General features: G+C 47.8%; 1 protein-coding gene across 3 annotated transcripts in view; it reads left to right on the forward strand.

Moving 5' to 3' along the window:
- The first annotated feature begins 456 nt into the window (after window positions 1-456).
- The window catches only part of IRAG1 (inositol 1,4,5-triphosphate receptor associated 1), a 116,481-nt gene continuing 112,163 nt past the window's right edge, over window positions 457-4,774 (forward strand). For 2 of the 3 annotated variants that reach the window (XM_019656223.1, XM_019656225.1), the window contains exon 1: window positions 457-843. The gene's annotated coding sequence lies outside the window, so the exon portion shown is untranslated. Of the gene's footprint in view, window positions 919-4,774 lie in introns of all 3 variants that reach the window. The other variant, XM_019656224.1, reaches the window with a different exon arrangement.

The raw sequence follows: 4,774 nt of genomic DNA on the forward strand, positions 1-4,774 counted from the left end.
CAGGGCTTGGACTTCCAGGAGAGAGGCAGCCCTTCCTCACCTATGTCTGGACAGGGGCAGGAAACAAATTTGTGCCAATTGGCACCTAATGAGATGCTGACACTGTGCTAAGCCCTTCAATATTCTCTCATTTAATCCTCCTACAGCCCTGTGAGTTAGGCGTTGTCACCATTATCTCCACTTTAGAGATGAGGTGATTGAGCTTCCATGATGTTAAGATCACAGGGCTGCTCAGCGGAGGGGCAGAGATTAAAGCCCTTGGGGCTGGTGCCCTGGTCTCCGATTAGCTGAATCTTCCAGGTCCTTCTTTCCGGTAATCCTAAGCGTTTAGGGTGGGAGCAGCCCCTGCCCCCCAATCCCCGGGACAGGAAATGTTCCTAGTTTCTCCTGGCGCGGGGCCAGGGTCTTGTTCCAGGCTCACAAGCTTGCTGAAGATTCCAGGCTGGGAGGCTGATCTGCAGAGTTCCCTCGGTACCCGTCTATCCAGGACAGCACCCAGCGGCACGAGCTGCCCATGGGCACTGCCATCCGCTGTGCGGGTGCCCGTGGGAGGGGCCCAGGTGCCCTATCCAGGGCGAGTTGCTGCCTCACAGGCCCAGCCTGTCCTGAGCCCTGGGCCCGTCTGGTCAGCTTCCCCTGTCGTTAGTCCCCTGAACCAGGCCCGAGGGGGCTCCCGGAGAAGCTTTGGGTTCTAAGTCCCAGCCCCTCTCAGAGGAGGCGGGCAGCCAGAGGCTTCTCAGCTCGGAGCTCCGGAGCCAGATGTAACATTGACCTTAAATGGTAAAAGCTCCCCAGAGTGAAGAGAGGCTGGCCAGAGGAGGAAGGGGAATAACTCAGTTTTAGGTAAGTCCATCGTCGCTATATCCAAGAATAACCTGCCTCTTCAGCCGGGAAGCCGAGGGAAACGTCTCCTTAAAGGTACAGGGAGCTGGGATGGGGGCGCTTGACTTGAACTTTGCAGGGGTGTTGGCTTGTGGGGTGGCATTTCATCTGAGTATTTTTATGTCATAATTTTAAAATAAGAAGTGAATCTTGCCAGTCCTAACTAAACTAAACCGTGCTCCTTTTGCTTGCTGTTAGAAAGCATTGCACAGGTTAGGGTGAAAATGTGGGTTCCAACTGGAGATCCCCACCCCCAGATTTCCTGTGGGCCCTTTGGGGCAATCGAGGGTCCCCAGGTTACACAAGCCTGCATTGCCTGCTACCCCTTTCCCAGCCCTCCTCTGTGCTTCCTGTGCCTCTTTCTGCTCCCCCATCCCCCTGTTGTGGCTCCTCTGTCCACCTTGAACCCTGTGCTGGCCCAGCCCTGTTTCCATCCTTGACCTGCCCTGTTTCTGTCCCTGACCCTTCTGTCCTGTGTTTTGGTCACAGCTCTAGTTTTTATCTGTCCCCATCTCTACTTCTATCTCCAGCTTTGCCCTCCCCCTCTCCCCTTCCCCCGTGTTCTTTCCCTGCTCCTTAGAGGGGTTGTGTGTGCCCAACCTGTGCCCCAAACCCTGCTCATCTCCAGGAGCTCAGTGTCAAAGCTATTCCTAGAGTGAGCGGCACTCAGGCTGGCTTTCTCCAAAAGAAAGCTCGGTGGAAACCAGAGAGGGCCCCAGCTGTCTTGTTTCCTTCTGCCCAGTGAACGATTGTAAAGACTGGAGATACTATGCAGTTTGAATAAACAGAGTGAAGGGTCTAGGACCCCTGACCAGCGTTTCTCCCTCCCAGAGCTAGGCAGCTGCTGTTCTAATGCTCTTCAGTCTGCTCTTTAGGGGTCTCAGGGGAAGACAAAGCAGCCTATGGGCTTGTCTGAGCTGAGTCTCCTGCCGGAAAAAGGAGAAAGCCTCCCAGAACTGTTAGGCTGGGAGCACTAGGGAGTCAGAGACTGCTAAGGATTATGTGGTACCCACCAGAGGCCAATAATAGGCTGGTGAGACAGGTGGAGTTAACTCCCCCAACCTTGCCCCAACACTTTTATGGGGATGCAACTGGGGCTAAGTGACTTGCCTAAAGTTAGGCCACTAAGAAAGAGCAGAGCTAGGGCTCTAACTCAAGTCTGTATAAGTCTATCTAACTCCAGTGCTAGTATAAGTACACTTCTGCCTTGAATATGTCTTGTGATTTCTGACCTAACGGACAAAACAGTTGTCATCATCACGTTTGTTCAGTCCATGATTTAGTGGTGTGTATGTGTGTGTGTGTGTGTGTGTGTGTGTGTGTGTGTGTGTGTATTCACAGCTGCTATACCTTCCTGTATACTTGGTAGTAAGTAGGACATACCTGCATACTCTCTAAGATCATTTGGAAGGTATAATTATGTGCTAATTGCTACATTATCAATGATCCCCATCAACATGTTTTCTGGAAGAAAAAAAAGCAAACATGCCATTCTTGCTATGCATCACACACTGTTCTAAGCCCATCCCATGTAGTAATTCAAGACTTCCGCAACCCTACAAAGCAGGGATCACTGTTACGACCCTCATCTTGAAGATGGGGGCATTTGACACCAGACAGCCCATCTCTGGAAGCTCTACTCTTAAGAACCATGCTTTGTTCATCTCCAGGTGGTACCATTTCTGAGAGGGCAGTGCAGGGAACACCGACTTTTCCAACACTGAGCCTGAGGCTTTTCCCATGTGATTTCGTGTGCTCTTCCTGCAATGCTATGAGGGATATATCTTTACCTCAGTTTTACAGATGAAGGCAGTAGGATTAGAGGATGTTAAATTACTTGTCCAAGGTCACCTAGCCACCAAGTGACAGAGCAGGGTATTTAGTATCTTGGATGAGGATAGTTAGGACCATGTAATGCCTTCCACTTGAAACTAATTCCAACAGGGACCAGTGGGCTCATCGTTTCAGGTGAGGGGTTCTGTGAGTCTCTGTGAGAGGAAGGTAGATTCCGTGCCTGATGGGCTGAAGTACCCGTATGGTTCTCAGCTTCCCAAACATTCCCCACCTTTGTCCTCTAAGTCTTGGCAATAAAGGTGGATGGATGCACCCCACACCTCCAGCAGGAGTGGAAACTGAGCCCTGGAAGGGCAAAGACCTCGTCTCATGCTCCACTATGTGTTCCGCATGCAGATCATGCTGGAAGTGTACTAGGTGCTCAGGATCATTTTTTTTTTCTTATGAGGAAATGGACGTAATGCTCATAAAGTGTGTTCTGGTAACACAGGGCCCTGGGTTTATTATGTATAATAAAAAACCTGATGATCAGATTCTTTTAGTTTGGCTTGAGAGGTGGAGGTCTCAAGTTACCTATCCTTTCCCCACCCTGCCACCTCTTCTGGGTAGCCCCATGGAGTCACTGCATAGTTGTGACGTAGCTGCAGCTCAACTATCCTTTCTGTGGCTTGGTAGTCAGCAGAGGGATTCTGTTTGCTGACTGAGGAGGAGCAGAGCCTTTGATGGATGGGAAGGAGAGATCTGGGAGCCCCTAGACTCTGCCCCAGGCCCCTTGGAGAGTTCTGTGAATCAGGGGAAGGAGACAAGAGAACTGACTTCTCATGTAAGTAAATAAATGTGAAAGGAAGGAGGAGAGAAAATCGATATAAATTGAGTTCCTACTTGTGCCAGGTTCTGTGCTAGAATTGTTATTTAATTTAATTGGGATAGAGATGAGGACGTTGTTACTGAAAGAGGTGATGCGACATGCCCAGAGGCACACAGCTGCAAGGTGGTGAGCAGGGATTCCAGCTCAGGCCACCTTGGTCCAAAGTGGGCACTTCCTGTGTTAGATGCCACCCTGCCTCTACTTAGTAACCAGGGTCTCAGGTCAGTTATCAAGTGTCACAGTCCAAATGATGGAAAAATCAAGAAAAGAGGGAAAGGGGATATTGCGTTTGCCCTATGAACCTTGGAGGGCAGACCCTGAGTTCAGGCAACAGCCCAGGGCATCCTCACTGGATGGGCCTTCAGATCCAGAGCCTTAGCAGAGGTAAAGTGACCTTGGATAAGTCCTGCCTGGAGAAGGAAAGAAGATGATAGTCAGCCAGACAGTAAACCTCTCTCCCAGTCAGCCCCACATGTGAAAACCAGTTTGTGAAGGCTGGACTTAATCAGCTCTGGTTAGTTTCTTCTTAGCATTATTTTTTTCAAATAACTTTCATTCAAAATTTTTCCTGGTACTAAAAGTAATGTAATAAAAGTAAGTTCTTTGCTAATTTTCTTGGCAAATATAGAAATTAATATAAATAAGGAATTCAGAAATAAATATAAAGAAATTTAAAAATCCCTCCAGAATCCTATTAATATCATTCAGAGTCAAATATTGTTAATTATATGTTGTGTTTCTTTCTTTATATTTCTCTATATTTTATAAAACAAGGGTCATGCTATATGTGGTTTTGTAGTCTGCTTTAAAAAAAATTTTAAAGACTCAATTTTTTTTTAGAGCAGTTTTAGGTTCACGGCAATATTGAGCAGCAGGGACAGGCATTTCCCATATCCTAATGCCCCCACACATGTAGCCTCCCCCAGTGTCAACGTCCCCACCAGAGTGGTACATTTGTTACAATTGATGAACCTAATTGATTGACACATCTTTGTTATTTAAAGTCTATAGTTTACATTAGGGCTCACTCTTGGTGTTGTACCTTCTATGGGTTTAGATAAATGCATAATGACATGTGTCGACCATTAAAGCAGGATCAACAGAGAATTTCCATTGCCCTAGAGATCCTCTGTGCTCCATTTATTCATCCCTCCCTCTCTCTTTCTTTCTTTTTTTTTTTGTTAAAGATTTTTATTGGGGAATTGGGGGGATGGGAACAGTGCTGGGGAA

Source organism: Hipposideros armiger, unplaced genomic scaffold, assembly GCF_001890085.2.
Source record: "Hipposideros armiger isolate ML-2016 unplaced genomic scaffold, ASM189008v1 scaffold_256, whole genome shotgun sequence".
Classification (NCBI taxonomy): Eukaryota; Metazoa; Chordata; class Mammalia; order Chiroptera; family Hipposideridae; genus Hipposideros; species Hipposideros armiger.